Genomic DNA, 15,579 nt, shown 5'->3' with positions numbered 1-15,579 from the left:
GAATAAGAATTAAAAGTGCTAAGTGGATAGATATATACATGATATATACATGAGTGCAGGTGGTGATCAGTGCCAAACATGGAATGATGCAGTGACACAGCGTAGGGTCATGTGTTAGTGGTGGGAACAGTCATGTGGTTATTGTTCATGTGTCCAACAGCAGAGGGGAAGAAACTGTTCTTATGGCGAGAGGTTCTGGTGCGAATGGACCGGAGCCTCCTGCCTGAGGGGAGCAGGTCAAACAGACTGTGTCCAGGGTGAGAAGGGTCAGCTGAGATCCGAGCTGCACGCCGCAGTGTCCTGGAGGTGTACAGGTCCTGCAGAGATGGGAGTCTGCAGCCAATCACCTTCTCAGCAGAGCGCACAACACGCTGCAGTCTCTGTTTGTCCCTGATAGTGGCTCCAGCGTACCACACGGTGATGGAGGAGGTGAGGATGGACTCGATGATTGCAGTGTAGAATTGCATCATCGTCCGTGTTGGCAGGTTGAATTTCTTCAGCTGCCTCAGGAAGTACATCCTCTGCTGGGCTTTCTTGATGACGGAGGTGATGGTGGGCTCCCACTTCAGGTCCTGGGTGATGGTGGTACCCAGGAAGCGGAACGAGTCCACAGAGGTGATGGGGGTGTCAGTCAGGATGATGGGGGGGAGTGGGGCTGTGTGCTTCCTGAAGTCCACAATAATCTCCACTGTCTTCTGGGCATTCAGCACCAGGTTGTTGTGGCTGCACCAGGACACCAGACGTTCAACCTCCCTCCTGTAGGCAGACTCATCCCCGTCCGAGATGAGCCCAGTGACGGTGGTGTCATCTGCAAACTTGATTAGCTTGACAGACTGGTGGGTGGAGGTGCAGCAGTTGGTGTACAGGGAGAAGAGCAGAGGAGAAAGAACACAGCCCTGAGGGGAGCCGGTGCTGATGGTCCGGGAGTCCGAGACATTCTTTCCCAGCCTCACATGCTGCTTCCTGTCCGTCAGGAAGTCAGTGATCCACCGGCAGATGGGATCAGGCACATTCATCTGGGAAAGCTTGCCTCGGAGATGGTCTGGAAGGATGGTGTTGAAGGCAGAGCTGAAGTCCACAAACAGGATCCTGGCGTAGGTTCCTGGGGAGTCCAGATGCTGCAGGATGAAGTGTAGGGCCATGTTGATGGCGTCATCTACAGACCTGTTGGCTCTGTATGCAAACTGCAGGGGGTCCAGGAGGGGGGCCGTGAGGGTCTTGAGATGGGAGAGAACTAGGCGCTCAAATGACTTCATGACCACAGATGTCAGAGCCACGGGTCTGTAGTCATTTAGTCCAGTGATCCTAGGTTTCTTGGGGACAGGGATTATGGTAGAGGACTTGAAGCAGGCAGGCACATGACATGCCTGCAGTGAGGAGTTGAAGATGCCAGAAAACACTGGGGCCAGCTCGTTTGCACAGTGTCTGAGGGTGGCAGGAGACACACCGTCTGGGCCGGGAGCTTTCCGAGCATTCAGACTCTTAAACTGCTTCCTCACATCTGCTTCATGAATATGAAAAGTTGTGGTGGGAAGAGGTGGTGTGAAATCCTCTTTTGTGTGGGGTGAGGAGGGGGGTGTTGCAGGTGAACAGTTTGAAGGTGGTGATGGCTCTATGGAGGGGGGAGAGGTGGGGGAATTAGTGTCCAAAGTGCCTCTGTTGTTGGGGCCGTTGGAGGTGTGAAGGCTGCCTGATGGCTCGTCTAAACGGCAGTAGAAGTCGTTGAGGGTGTTGGCCAAGAGCAAGACATCAGTGGAGTGGGGGGTTTTAGGCTTGTAGTTGGTGATATTCCTAAAACCTTTCCACACAGAGGCCGAGTCATTCTCTGAGATCTGCTGCTGCATCTTCTCAGAGTGCTGATGTTTAGCAATGTCCACTTCTTTAGTGAACCTGTACTTGGCCTCTCTGTAGCAGTCCCTGTCTCCGCTTCTGAACGCCTTTCTCTTTTCCAGCCACAGCTTTTTGAGTTTAGGAGTAAACCAGGGTTTGTCATTGTTATAACTCACCCTGGTGCGTGATGGCACAATGCTGTCCTCACAGAAGTGGATATAGGAGGTGACAGTGTCCGTAAACTCGTCCAAGCTGTTAGAAGCAGCCTTCATTGTGTCCCAGTCTGTGGTCTCCAAACACGTGCGAAGCTCCTCCACAGCCTCGTTGCTCCACAGTTTTTTGGTCCTCACGACAGGTTTGGAGAGCTTCAGCCTCTGTCTGTACGCGGGGATTAGGTGGATCATGACGTGGTCAGAAAGTCCGAGTGAAGCGCGGGGCACCGCGCGATAGGCCCCGCTGATCGTGCTGTAACAGTGGTCTAATGTCCTCTCTGGTCGGGCATTTAATATACTGCTTGTATTTGGGAAGCTCATGGCTCAGATTGGCTTTGTTAAAGTCCCCAAGAGCAATGATGAGAGAGTCCGGGAATGTCCGCTCCATGTGCAGTATCTGCTCCGCGAGTGCGCACTGAGCTGCCTGTGCATCCGCATCTGGCGGGATGTAAACAGCGGCCAGGATGAATGAAGCAAACTCCCGCGGAGAATAAAACGGTTTGCAGTGAATGAAAAGGTATTCCAGAGAGGAAGAGCAGTGCTGAGCAATCACTGTTACATCTGTGCACCAGCCACTATTGATGTAGAAGCAGAGACCTCCACCTTTGGTCTTACCAGAGAGAGAGGCCTGCCGGTCCGCGCACAGCAGATGAAAGCCCTCCAGCTTGAGCGCGCTGTCCGGGATGTCCTCACAGAGCCACGTCTCCGTAAAACATAAGACACAGGAGGAGGCAAAGTCTCTGTTCATGCTTCTCATCAGGGCCAGTTCGTCTGTCTTATTCCTGAGTGATCGTACATTGGAAAGGAAGATCCCAGGAAGAGCAGTTCGCAGTCCACGTCTCCTCAGACGCACGAGTGCGCCGGCTCGCTTACCTCTCTTTCGGCGTCTCACTTTCCTGATCAGAGTCTGCAGTAAATCTGCCGCGGATGCGACAAATATTGGAAGTAAATCCACAGGTGTTGTAGTCCTGCAGTTAAGAAGCTCTTCTCTGGTGTAAGAATATCCAGAGGAGTGCCCAGACACAGAAGTTATGCACAAAAACAAGACAGAAGTAACGCACTGAAGCACCAGGGCATCCATACGCGGCGCCATCTTGGATCGTAACGCAGTGCTTAAACAATGGGAAAAACACAAACTTTGTCCAAAACCTCTCATGTTTAACTGTTTCCCTCTTTTTCTTTGGTCATTTTAGCCTTTTTGGCCAGGGTGAAGGGAGTATCTGCCATCAAACAAGAGGACAGCCGCATGTAGCTATGATGATGTTTGCTAGTTCACCTTACATGCATTAATGTAATAACGTGGTTAGCCTACTCAACGTAAATTACACACGAACAACATTAAGCTACTCACACAGAGAAGAACGGCTGCTGCTGCATCATCATCCTCATCATTTCTGCTACACTGGCAGGGCTAGGGGCAATCACTGTTACATCTGTGCACCAGCCACTATTAATGTAGAAGCAGAGACCTCCACCTTTGGTTTTACCGGAGAGAGCGGCCTGCCGGTCCGCGCGCAGCAGATGAAAGCCCTCCAGCTTGAGCGCGCTGTCCGGGATGTCCTCACAGAGCCACGTCTCCGTAAAACATAAGACACAGGAGGAAGCAAAGTCTCTGTTCATGCTTCTCATCAGGGCCAGTTCGTCTGTCTTATTCCTGAGTGATCGTACATTGGAAAGGAAGATCCCAGGAAGAGCAGTTCGCAGTCCACGTCTCCTCAGACGCACGAGTGCGCCGGCTCGCTTACCTCTCTTTCGGCGTCTCACTTTCCTGATCAGAGTCTGCAGTAAATCTGCCGCGGATGCGACAAATATTGGAAGTAAATCCACAGGTGTTGTAGTCCTGTGGTTAAGAAGCTCTTCTCTGGTGTAAGAATATCCAGAGGAGTGCCCAGACACAGAAGTTATGCACAAAAACAAGACAGAAGTAAGGCACTGAAGCACCAGGGCATCCATACGCGGCGCCATCTTGGATCGTAACGCAGTGCTTAAACAATGGGAAAAACACAAACTTTGTCCTAAACCTCTCATGTTTAACTGTTTCCCTCTTTTTCTTTGGTCATTTTAGCCTTTTTGGCCAGGGTGAAGGGAGTATCTGCCATCAAACAAGAAGACAGCCGCATGTAGCTATGATGATGTTTGCTAGTTCACCTTACATGCATTAATGTAATAACGTGGTTAGCCTACTCAACGTAAATTACACACGAACAACATTAAGCTACTCACGCAGAGAAGAACGGCTGCTGCTGCATCATCATCCTCATCATTTCTGCTACACTGGCAGGGCTAGGGGCCAGGACTCTCCTCTTCGTGTTTTTGGGGGATGTTGCATAACTGGCAACCCACCCGCAGTAGATGTGCTCGGTGTGAGGTCTCGCAGCAAGCTATCAAATACGGCGCATTTCTGGGCTTTTAAAAAAAACGCTATGCGTCGCCAGCTGTTACCTCCTTTGACAGTATCACAGTATCAGCTTAAAGCACTTGTTGCTGCTGAGTTTGCATCTTTTGCTGTGAAGTACAGCCAGACTTTTGACCGCTTCGCCTTGGCCATTTTTAATCTGTAGCTCTGCTCTAACAGAACGTACGTACCTGGCCCCGCCTACTATCCTCGGAAACGTAAAGTGATTGGCTAGAAGTGTATCACAGCTCAGGAAAAAAAAGCACCGAAATAAAGCACCGAAATGTGCGCTGCTTTTCGGTCTGGTTACTACCGACACCGGTACCCATCCCTAATCCTTAAGATGTTGGAACTTTAAAAATCAAGCATTGGAGCAAGATATCAACTTTTTCTGCTTTTACTTGTCCTGATACCTGCTCAGACTGTCTCTCAGGATGAGAAAAGACGTCTTCTTTCCGCTTACGTTTAGCCTTCCTGCACTCATCTGGCTGAGGGAGGGGCATCATTTATCCATGGGTCAGATTGTGGTTTCAAGCTCGTAGTTTTAAAAGTGTCATCACGGACAGTTTTGTATTTGTGATAAAAACGAGACGTCATCTCCTCGGTACCAAGGCTGAGGGGAGAGCTTAGGAGCTTTTTTTAAAAAAGAAAATGGTTCAGGTGCAGAGGGTTTAAACACAGGACAACGATGTGGTAAGATGAAACAATACCAAACACACCAGGACAGCGATCAGAGAAAACAGCAACACGCGATCCAACGTGCGATCCTGTTTCGGGGGTTGGCCCCGACACAAAGCGAGCAAGACTGAAGGAGTCTATCAAACTTAAGAAGTCTCTGGTTAGTGGATCGGAGGGCCAACACACATGAATATTAAAATCTCCAACAATTAATATTTGATTGTAGCTTGGCACAGTATCTGCTAAAAGGTTTGAGAAGTCCTGATTAAAATCTTTGTGATATTTTAGAGGTCTGCATATAGCAGCAACGAGTGCCTCAATTCAAACGTGAGAAGTTCAAACCTCAGTTGACAGTTTTTTGCAGGTGAGCTTTTTCCTAAAAACAGCCGCCACCACACCCAGTCATCCTCGGCACACACCCTCCACTATTCGATCAGAGTTTCCACTGTAACATTGTTGTTTTTAAAGGTCATTTTGAATAAAGCTCGAACAATCCCAGCATGTTTCTGGTCTTAGGCTCTAGTGATTGTTGTGAGACACCTCTCATTAAATGAGTCATTGCACAACAAGATTACCACGCATCCTGCACGCCAGCGTTTCTCCTTCCTCGGAGGATGCTAATTGGATTCAAACCAGAGAAGAAACTGAACTCATGCTTGTGGAAATATGACGACCCAGAAACAAAAACTATCCCGTATGATATCGGCCAATATAGCAAACTGTGTTTTTACATGGAAGAAGGAACAGTTGAGAGACTGGCTGGTAAAACTGTGATAAATTTCTTGTCACCCATTATCATTAAGAGAATTGCACAAGAGGCTGGATGAATACTATGCATCCTGCACGCCAGCTTTTTCTTTTTTTAATTTACCTTGGAAGCTGACAATTCAAACCAGATGAGAAGCTGGACTTTTATGAAAATGTAGCCCCACTAAATAAATGCCACAGCTGATTGCATCAGTGAGTTATTCTTACATGGAAGGGAGAGCAACTGACAGACTGACTAGTGAAAAATGTTAAAAACATACTGTGGATTTACTACTTATCATACCAATGGGAAAATGTATCAGCTAAGCCCAACGGTAAATTACAAAGGACCATAAACTGAATGAGGTAAGATCTTCATATGTAGCGGTTCCTTGGAAGTCTGTCCCTACGCCTGATGAACAACATATTTAAAATTAACACTGCATGAGAATATAAACAGATAAAGCCGTCTCGCTCACTCTTGGCACTGAACACGTTTGTGTCTCGGGGGTTTCCCCACGAGGGAAACTGACATGAGGGGCAGCAACTTATCTGTCAAATCCAACACCTGTATTTAGTCTGAGATCGTATCACAGGGAGAAAACTTGCTTCCTTTTTCTGCTGAAGAGACGCTGGTTTTTGCCTCAGTTTTTTCACGCTGACTTGGAAATTGGGAAAAACAGAAATGCTAAAAGTCGAGCTGAGATCCCATTATCACTTTGAAATGTAAGGAAAGCACTCGTTTAGTTTTGTGTATCCACAAATACATGCTGCCCTTACCTGAGGAGAAGGTACAGCGAATACGTTTAAAGAAAAAACGATTTTTATTCTTGTTTGTATTTTGGCTTCTTCCCTTTGTTGCCGAGGCTTGGCTCAGATATATTCAGTCAGTCGTGTTGGGAACACAGAACTGAACCAGCTTCTGATTGGCAGCTGCTTCACTCAGCCTGCAAATGCTGTAAAAACTACCTGGACACAAAATCACAAGCGAGCATTACTCATGGAGTATATCTGGATAAATCGCTGTTTCCCAGTTTCTTACTGAAATATAAAGAAATGACGGGGAGCTGGAAACATTTGTTGGCACACTAGTTTGAAATGATTTGCATATGAAGGAGTTTAAACTGCATCCTTTTAAAAATATACTCCATGTGGAAACACTGCTCACTGATAAAGATCCTCGATCAGTTTACTTTGGATCAGTGAGTCTAGCTGCTGAAAGTAAAACAACTCAGTGTGATTTTTGCAGACTTTCACTCCACTCCGTGTTCTTGCGAAAACTGTTTAAGAGCTTCTCACGCCATTGCCGTTTAGCCTTTGATTTTAGGCAAATGATTTATCTGGTGACTCATCCTGCTAGCATGTTCAGTGCAAAACAACTGACCGAGGATCAAAGAAGGGCGGTTGCTCCTCTGTTGTCTTGCTGATACAACCTCAACGTGTCTTCACAGACCTTCAGCCAGTTTAGGAAACATCGATTTCTTTCAACACCAGTGTTGTAAAACTGCTTTAATGTGAGACACTTCCAGTATATTCTCTCTCCTCTTCTTCCCAGTGTGTGAGCGTACCAGTTTGCTTTATCTCAGGGGAGGACTCAGGCAGAAGAGAGCATGTATCAAACAGCCCAGAGAGTCCCTTTAAAATTGCTCCATACTCTGAGCTAGAAGAACATGCTGGAGCGCGCCTTTGACAGCACGCAAAGCCGGCACCCCGACTCCTGCTTGGGCCTGCCACAGAAAACCTGCAGTCTAAGCTTCTACAGATATGGCACCCCATGGAGGCCGAGTGCACTCATTACACATCTTTTCCTATTTAGAGACCTTTTATATATAAAAAACGTGTCCTTCAGCAGGTCTTAAAATTAGGAGGCACCACACAACATGACATGTTACACTGTGTCCAGTGGCGGTCCTAGCCTGTTTGGTGCCCTGGGCAAACACTCCCTCTGGCACCCCCCCCCCCCCCCCCCCCCACACACACACACAAAACATATTAAGGATTGCACATTAACATAAAACTGTTGTACACACACACACACATGAAGAGAGAGAGACAGTATGCATTGTATGCAAACAGCTACCAAACAGCCATCATAATTCATCACACAATGAGAACAGGACAAATCAACAACTGACAATGACTAATTAATATTAAAATCTGTAACATAATGTTTGGAGTTTAGTCTGTTACTGTTGCTATTTTTACCATTTCTTCTTGGAGCAACTGTAACGCACATAATTTCCTTAGGGATTAATAAAGTATTCTGACTCTGATTGGTTCAGGATGAGCTGCCATTATCCAATCACACATCTGCTTACCTGTATCTGTTGCTCGTTTCTCCTCCTCTTCTTTTCTCTTTTTTCTAAACTGAGCACCTGATGGCTTTGAACTTTTCTTGTCCATCTTACATTGGTTTGAATTTTGCACTCCAGTATGAACACAACTCCTCGAGGACTCGAGGATCACCACAACATAACCTAACAGACCTACACCTTAGTTCACAGATTCACTTTGTCTGAGGTGTATTTCTGGGATTTCACACAACCCAGGATTCAGATCATGAACACATAGTGGGCTTGGATTTACATCATTATGAATGAAATGTGCTCTATCTGGAAGCAGCTGGCCCCTCCCGTTTCGACGGCTTGTGTGAGACTTTAAATCATCAAACTGTAAATGTTAAATTATTATTGATCCTTTACTCCTGGTCCTAAAGTGTATATTTATTTTCTTACTCTTCTTATATTTGTTGTTTGTTTACTTGCACTGCTGTAGCTGGAGCCTCGTCGTCTCGTCTCTCTATATGCTGGACTGTCTGTAGCGGAGATGACAATAAAGTTTACTTTGACTTCAGCAGCGCGCAGGCGCACCGAGGGCTCTCGGTCACTTTTCGTGTAGAATTTCGAAAAAACATCGGTGCAAATTATAAGTCTGTATCATGATGTCTGGTCAAAGGAGCTTGCAAAGAAAAGCGTCTGGACTTCTTTAAGTTGCTTGAAGACGTTTCACCTCTCATCCGAGAAGCTTCTTCAGTTCTAAGGTCAAATGGTGGAGAGTCCCAGATTTAAACCTAGTGGGAGTTTCCCCCCACAGAGGGACAAAAGGACCCCCTGATGTGAAAGGTGTGAAACTGGGTGTGGGCTCCAATCAGCCAGAGTTTCGGGTGAGCTCATTGTGAAACCTGGCCCCACCTTATCATGCGAATTCCTGAGATCAGATGACTCAGGATGTGAGTGGGCGTTAAGGCGTCTGGGGACAATGTCTGGTGTTTTCGTGTTTGTTGGTTTGTTTTTATTTTGTTTTATTTTGCGAGTTGGTTATTAGATGCTGCTCCAGCCAGTCAGAGAATCCCCCGCAGCCCCGCCCTCTCCTCTCTGAGCCGCAAGCAGCAGGCGCACCTCGCAAACGGAGGGCGCCCTTACTCCCAGCAAATGGGCGATAGGAAAACGATCGGTGCCTGTGCTATTCCCAGTATGCGCTGGTTGACGTCGGGGAAGCATGAGAACGAGCATTTTTTTTTTTTGCCGATGCCGCCCCGGGCAGCCGCCCCAGGCAACCGCCCGTGTCGCCCTTATCTAAAACTGCTACTGACTCATTTCAGCTGCATTTGAAAAACTAAGTACATCCTTACTGGGAATTAAGAGGGTAAATGGGAGCCAGCCTCTGCTGATCAAGTGTGCTTGATAAATTACTCATTAGTGAGAACACCTCTATAAAATCAGAAGCTTTGGTAGTTTCAGGAGTGTGTTCACGCTGTGCCAAGAAACAAGGCATCATTGTACAGTAGGAACGATTATTCACAGGGGGCAAACACTCCACACACTTGTCAGCAAATCCATCCAAGGCAATGAACCAGCAGCAAACCCGATGTCTCAGAATCCACAGGCCTCAGTCAGCATGCTAAATGCTAAAATTCATGACAGCACAAACGACTGATGTCATCTGGCTCGTTTTGGAAGGGCTGGCGAGAGAAAGCCTCTTCTCCTAAAAAGAACACAACAAGCATAGTTTTGCAAAATTGCATCTGAACAAACCACAAGTTAGGCGAATGCCAAGCACAACATGTTGGCCCACACACAGCAGCTGATGCCAACATCGAGCACAATAACCGGATGATTACGGTGATTACTTGAGCTTGTTTTGCAGCAACAGGTAGGTCAACCATGAACTTCTCTGTATACCAAATTACCTTAGAGTCAATGAACAATGATCCCGAGCACACTAGCAAATCTACAACAGAAGGGCTGAAAAACACAAAAGAATCAGGGTGTTGCAATGGCCCCGTCAAAATCCAGAACTCAACCAGACTGAAGCACTGTGGCAGGACCTCAAGAGTGCTTTGCGTAAACGATTGCCAACAAATCTGAGGCCCAAAAAGGTGCAGGAGGTAGAGCAGATCATCCAGCACTCATCATATCTTTGGGCAAGATACCAACCCTGAGTTGCATCCATGAGAGTATACATAGACAGAACTTCATTTATCCCTCGGGTACGTTCCTCCACATTCAGTTTGAATGTTACATAGTAAGCACAAGAGTGCTTTTATACTCTTTGCACAGAGTATACTGTATAAGAAGCAGTCCATTTACCATTTAAAGTGTACTTTTGTCTTTCCATGACTGTACAGTTGTGTATAATTGTGCTCGACACCTTCAGCTGTTAGGTTCCTAAAGCTGTATGCAATTATTCTGACTTGTTCTGAGAGTGAATTCGAGCTCTTGACATCCACAGGCACCACATGTAGCCGCTAAGTCTGTTGGACCTAAATCTTCACCTCCAAGTCCGTTCACATACAAGAGGAAAGGGAGCGAGCGGGTCGGCGCTCAGGGCACAGAAACTAAACTTTGAACACAAACCATTTATTTCCATAAAAAACACAGTCAGAATCACAAATACAAGTTAAAATCCCCCGTAAACAATAAAAAGAGTGTTCTCAACGCTCTAAAAAACCCTGCCGGCAGAAATAACCATACACTATTAAAACAAAGCTAAAAACATGTTTCCCATATGCTAAAATTACCCCCCCACAGTCCCATAATCCCACAGTCCAGCCACACATGGGCGAATGGTCCTTATCTGAAACAGGAATTCCTCTTCCGGGATGGAAACCACGGCGACCAGAGGAACAAGGGGGGGGGCTCCTGTCGCAGACCTGTCTCCTCCTGACAGCGCGTCGCCGCACAGTCGAACGACTCGCGGCGCCCCACAGTCAGGCAGCAGTTCCTTCAACACACGTGCTCACACGCGTTCCTTTTTCTCCTGCTCACCTTTCGTGCGTCGCTCTCTTGTCTCTGCGCTCACTATCCCCTTTAACAGGTCAACCTGGCGGCTGATAGGCCACCTTGGGGAACGCCCCCACCTCACAGGTGCCTACAATTGTCTGTTTAGTCCACAGTGGATTAAAGGAATATGGTACAACAACATTAACACACATAATATAAATATGAGGATAAAACCATGCAATATAAATATCAATAAACAAACATGCAATATAAATATCACAATAAAATCATGCAAATAAAATCAACACTATGTACCAACACACAGACTGATAAAACATAAAAACACAAATTTCCACTGTGTGACACACACACTCCCTGTTGAATAGGTTAGTTTTCTTAACTAATTTTACAGTGTATCAGCCACAAACGTTGTTCATAGATGAAACATTTTATTAAAGAAAAACAATAATTAATAATTATTAACAGTCACTGATCATAGAGCAGTCGTGACCTTTCACAGAATACTTACACGGAGGCAGTCCTGTGTTTAAAGGGCACATGATGTCATTTCAAAAGTATATAATTGTGAAGGTCTTGGAATCCATGCAAACTCTGAGTCTTACGCGGTGCCAAACTGTCATAAAGATGAAAGAGATGGCGCTGATTCAAGAGACAAACAGGATTGATTCACTGTGTCAATAATTCCCAACATGAATGGCAGAGTCCGTTTCCCTCTTACATGGAAAAGTGCCTTGTTTACATTTTATCGGCTGTTCTCGATAAAGTGCAGCATTGATGAAGAAGAGAAGATTTTCATTTACATTCACTGGTGATGTAAACTGACAAGTCACTGGGAAAACAGTCTTACTGGGGTTGGTGTTGAAGGAGGACATTTCTCAGGAACATTATATTCTTTTCTGAGCACTTTGCCTTTTAGACCCTGGAGGTGAGCAGATTTGTGGATCATATGATCTTTTCTACGCAGCAGTGTGGGATTTTAAATGTCTTTGCACTAGATGTAGTCCTGTAACCAAGATCAAGGATGAATTCCTCCACTGTTATTTTCAATGCCATGCGCCAACACAATAAAACTCACTTTTATTTACACCAAATCACAACTGCAGTCGCCTAAAGGTGCTTCATATTGTAAGGTAGTACATACAGGGAAAAACCCAACAATCATATGACCCCCTATGAGCAAGCACTTTGGCGACAGTGGGAAGGAAAAACTCCCTTTTAACAGGAAGAAACCTCCAGCAGAACCAGGCTCAGGGAGGGGCGGGGCCATCTGCTGTGATTGGTTGGGGTGAGAGAAGGAAGACAGGATAAAGACATGCTGTGGAAGAGAGACAGAGGTTAATAACAGATATGATTCAGTGCAGAGAGGTCTGTTAACACACAGTGAGTGAAGAAGAAACACCCAGTGCATCATGGGAATCCCCCGGCAGCCTACGTCTATTGCAGCATAACTAAGGGAGGATTCAGGGTCACCTGGTCCAGCCCTAACTATATGCTTTAGCAAAAAGGAAAGTTTGAAGCCTAATCTTGAAAGTAGAGATAGTGTCTGTCTCCTGAATCCAAACTGGAAGCTGGTTCCACAGAAGAGGGGCCTGAAAACTGAAGGCTCTCCCTCCCATTCTACTTTTAAATACTCTAGGAACAACAAGTAGGCCTGCAGAGCGAGAGCGAAGTGCTCTAATAGGGTGATATGGTACTACAAGGTCATTAAGATAAGATGGGGCCTGATTATTTAAGACCTTGTATGTGAGGAGCAGGATTTTGAATTCAATTCTGGATTTAACAGGAAGCCAAAACAGGAGAAATCTGCTCTCTCTTTCTAGTCCCTGTCAGGACTCTTGCTGCAGCATTTTGGATCAGCTGAACTCTACTCCAATAGAAGTTGTTTATCCCTTCAGTAGTGTTACATGTAACCACTTTTGATTTAAGGCATTCATTTCCAGACGAACAACAGTGTCGTAGCATGCTACGACACTGTTGTGTCCAGACGAACAACAGTGTCGTAGCATGCTACGACACTGTTGTTCGTCTGGAAATGAATGCCTTAAATCAAAAGTGGTTGAATCTCTGGTATAAAGCACAACCACATTCCCTAAAGCAGATTACTTGTAATCTGGAGAAGAAATGACATCTCACTGATTTAAAAGATTTTCATTTATCCTGGAAGAAGCTTGTTGCTCTACACTTATCACCGCTGACAGTGGTGATATCGCTGCCCTTGTCCTGCTAGATCCTCAGCGCAGCGTTCGATACCGTTAGCCACATTATTTTCCTGCGAGATAAGAACACACATTTGGTATTAAAAGAATCCAGCTGCAGTGATTTGAATCATATCTATCTGACAGATTCCAGTTTGCAAATGTAAACTGGGAGTCGTCTTTACCCACATAAAGTATTCAGAAATTTGACAGGATTCTCTGCTGGGACCAATCATTTTTACATTAAACAGCATAGCACACATACATCTCCTACATATATATATCATGATGCCCAGATTTATTTACCCATGAAGCCAGATAACACAAATCCAATTCCTAATATTGTGAGGCAAAGACCCTACAACGCTAATATCTCAGAATGATGCTGAAAAGCGAGTTCATACATTTATTGCTCTAAGCTGACCAACTTAATTATTATTGTCAGTGTACTGTAGACGCTCCCTGAAAAGTGTTCAGTTGATCCACGCTGCCATGTAAGTACTATACTGATATTCTAGCTTCTCTTCACTGGCTCCCTGTTCAATTCAGAAATGAACTCAAAATCATTGTCATATACAAAGTATGAAATGATCAGGCCCCATTATCTTTTAAACACAGTGCTTCATTATTCTAATGGAACGTTTACAGTGGGGGAAACAATTATTAGATCCCTGCTCACTTTGTACGTTTGCTCACTTAGAAAGAAATGAATTTCAAATGTTGATGCATTTTTCCCTTTAACTGAGACACACAACAAATGTTGATGCACAATTTTGAAATCGCACCATGTCTTATCAAAGGAAGCTTTCAACGCTCCTCCGTAGGTTTCAGTGTATGAGGACTGTGGGGTGTCTGGCCCTTCGCTACGGGCCATTCAGTCTCTACACGGCCTTCGTCCACACTGAAAAATAAATCCTAAAACAACAGTAATATCCCGGCAGCTGGGCGCCAAAATAAAATAACAGAAAATAACTTTCCCATGAAAATATTTTCAGTAATGACAATACAGGTTGTTGCCCTAATTTTACCCTTTTTACCCTTTGCCCTAATGGGATTCTTCCATTTTCACGTGCTTTTAAACATTAATTAGGAACATTTTAATGTGATTAAACAATGAAATTACTGAATTAATGAATGCAGCAATATGAATAATAATACTTAAATGTACAGAAATATACATTTAACAGCTGGTTTAAATAATAATGGATTGCATTCATGTGGCGCTTTTTGCAACCCTCAAAGCGCTTTACAATTCCCCTCTGACCAACACCCGTAGGTGGAAGGTTTTCCACAGCATGACATTTGAATTTAACAGTTCAAGCTTTCAAATAACAGACAAACATTTGTGAAATTATGATACATTTGTGAATGTATTTTAACAATCTAAATATGCTCATGTACAGACAAATATATTTAAAAAACAAGAAAATTATGTTTTATTACATTTACAGTGATTTTACGTTAATTTACATTTGAAAAGTAAAATCAATATATTTACGAAAATTTAATGGTATTCAAGAAAAACAGTACAAAACTGTAAAATACTTTTATATTACCAGGGCTCCAGAATAACTTTTTGCCATGGGTGTACCGGCACAAAAGTTAGGCGCACACAAATTTTATAATTGATATAATATAATGTGTTTTCTGGATACACTGTGCTTTTTCAGCATTCAAAGATTGATGACACCGTGTCAGAGCACTGGCTATGAATTTCAGAAGGATCCGGCCTTAACAGAAAAGTTAGCAATAGTTCTTTTCCTATTACAGCTACATCCACGTCTGTCGTGCCTAGGCGGCTCACTAGGGCTGGGTATCATCACTGATTTCTAAAATCCATTCGATTCTGGTTTTCAAAGTCCCGATTCGATTCAACTTAGCCTCAGACAGTCAGAAATATTATAATTCTGATCATTTATCAGTACTGACTTCATCAGAATTGTGAACATCACAGCAGATGCCTTTGTGTGAAAGTAACTGAGAATAAAACAGAAAAACTGTCATGGGGAATTGGGTTAAAGGACTCAGGTGTGAGACTCCTTGCAGAGTGACAGTGAATTTATTCACAGTGAAAAGGTGAGTCAACAGTTCGAGTCTGTAAACCAGAAAGGGCAGTGCAGTGATACGGTGACTTCTCCCCGCGGTGACAGTGCAGTGACAATCCAAAACAAGTCCTTGTGCCCGCTCCTCCTCCGATCCCTGAATCCTGGAGGCAGATGAGAAAAGCACACGCACAGTAACAAAAACGTTCTCTCCTTCACAAACTGGGTATGCTAGCC

The sequence above is a fragment of the Aulonocara stuartgranti genome, assembly GCF_965226115.1.
Source record: "Aulonocara stuartgranti genome assembly, chromosome: 14".
Classification (NCBI taxonomy): domain Eukaryota; kingdom Metazoa; phylum Chordata; class Actinopteri; order Cichliformes; family Cichlidae; genus Aulonocara; species Aulonocara stuartgranti.
The sequence above is the reverse complement of the archived record's forward strand: the minus strand, read 5'-3'. Positions refer to the sequence as shown.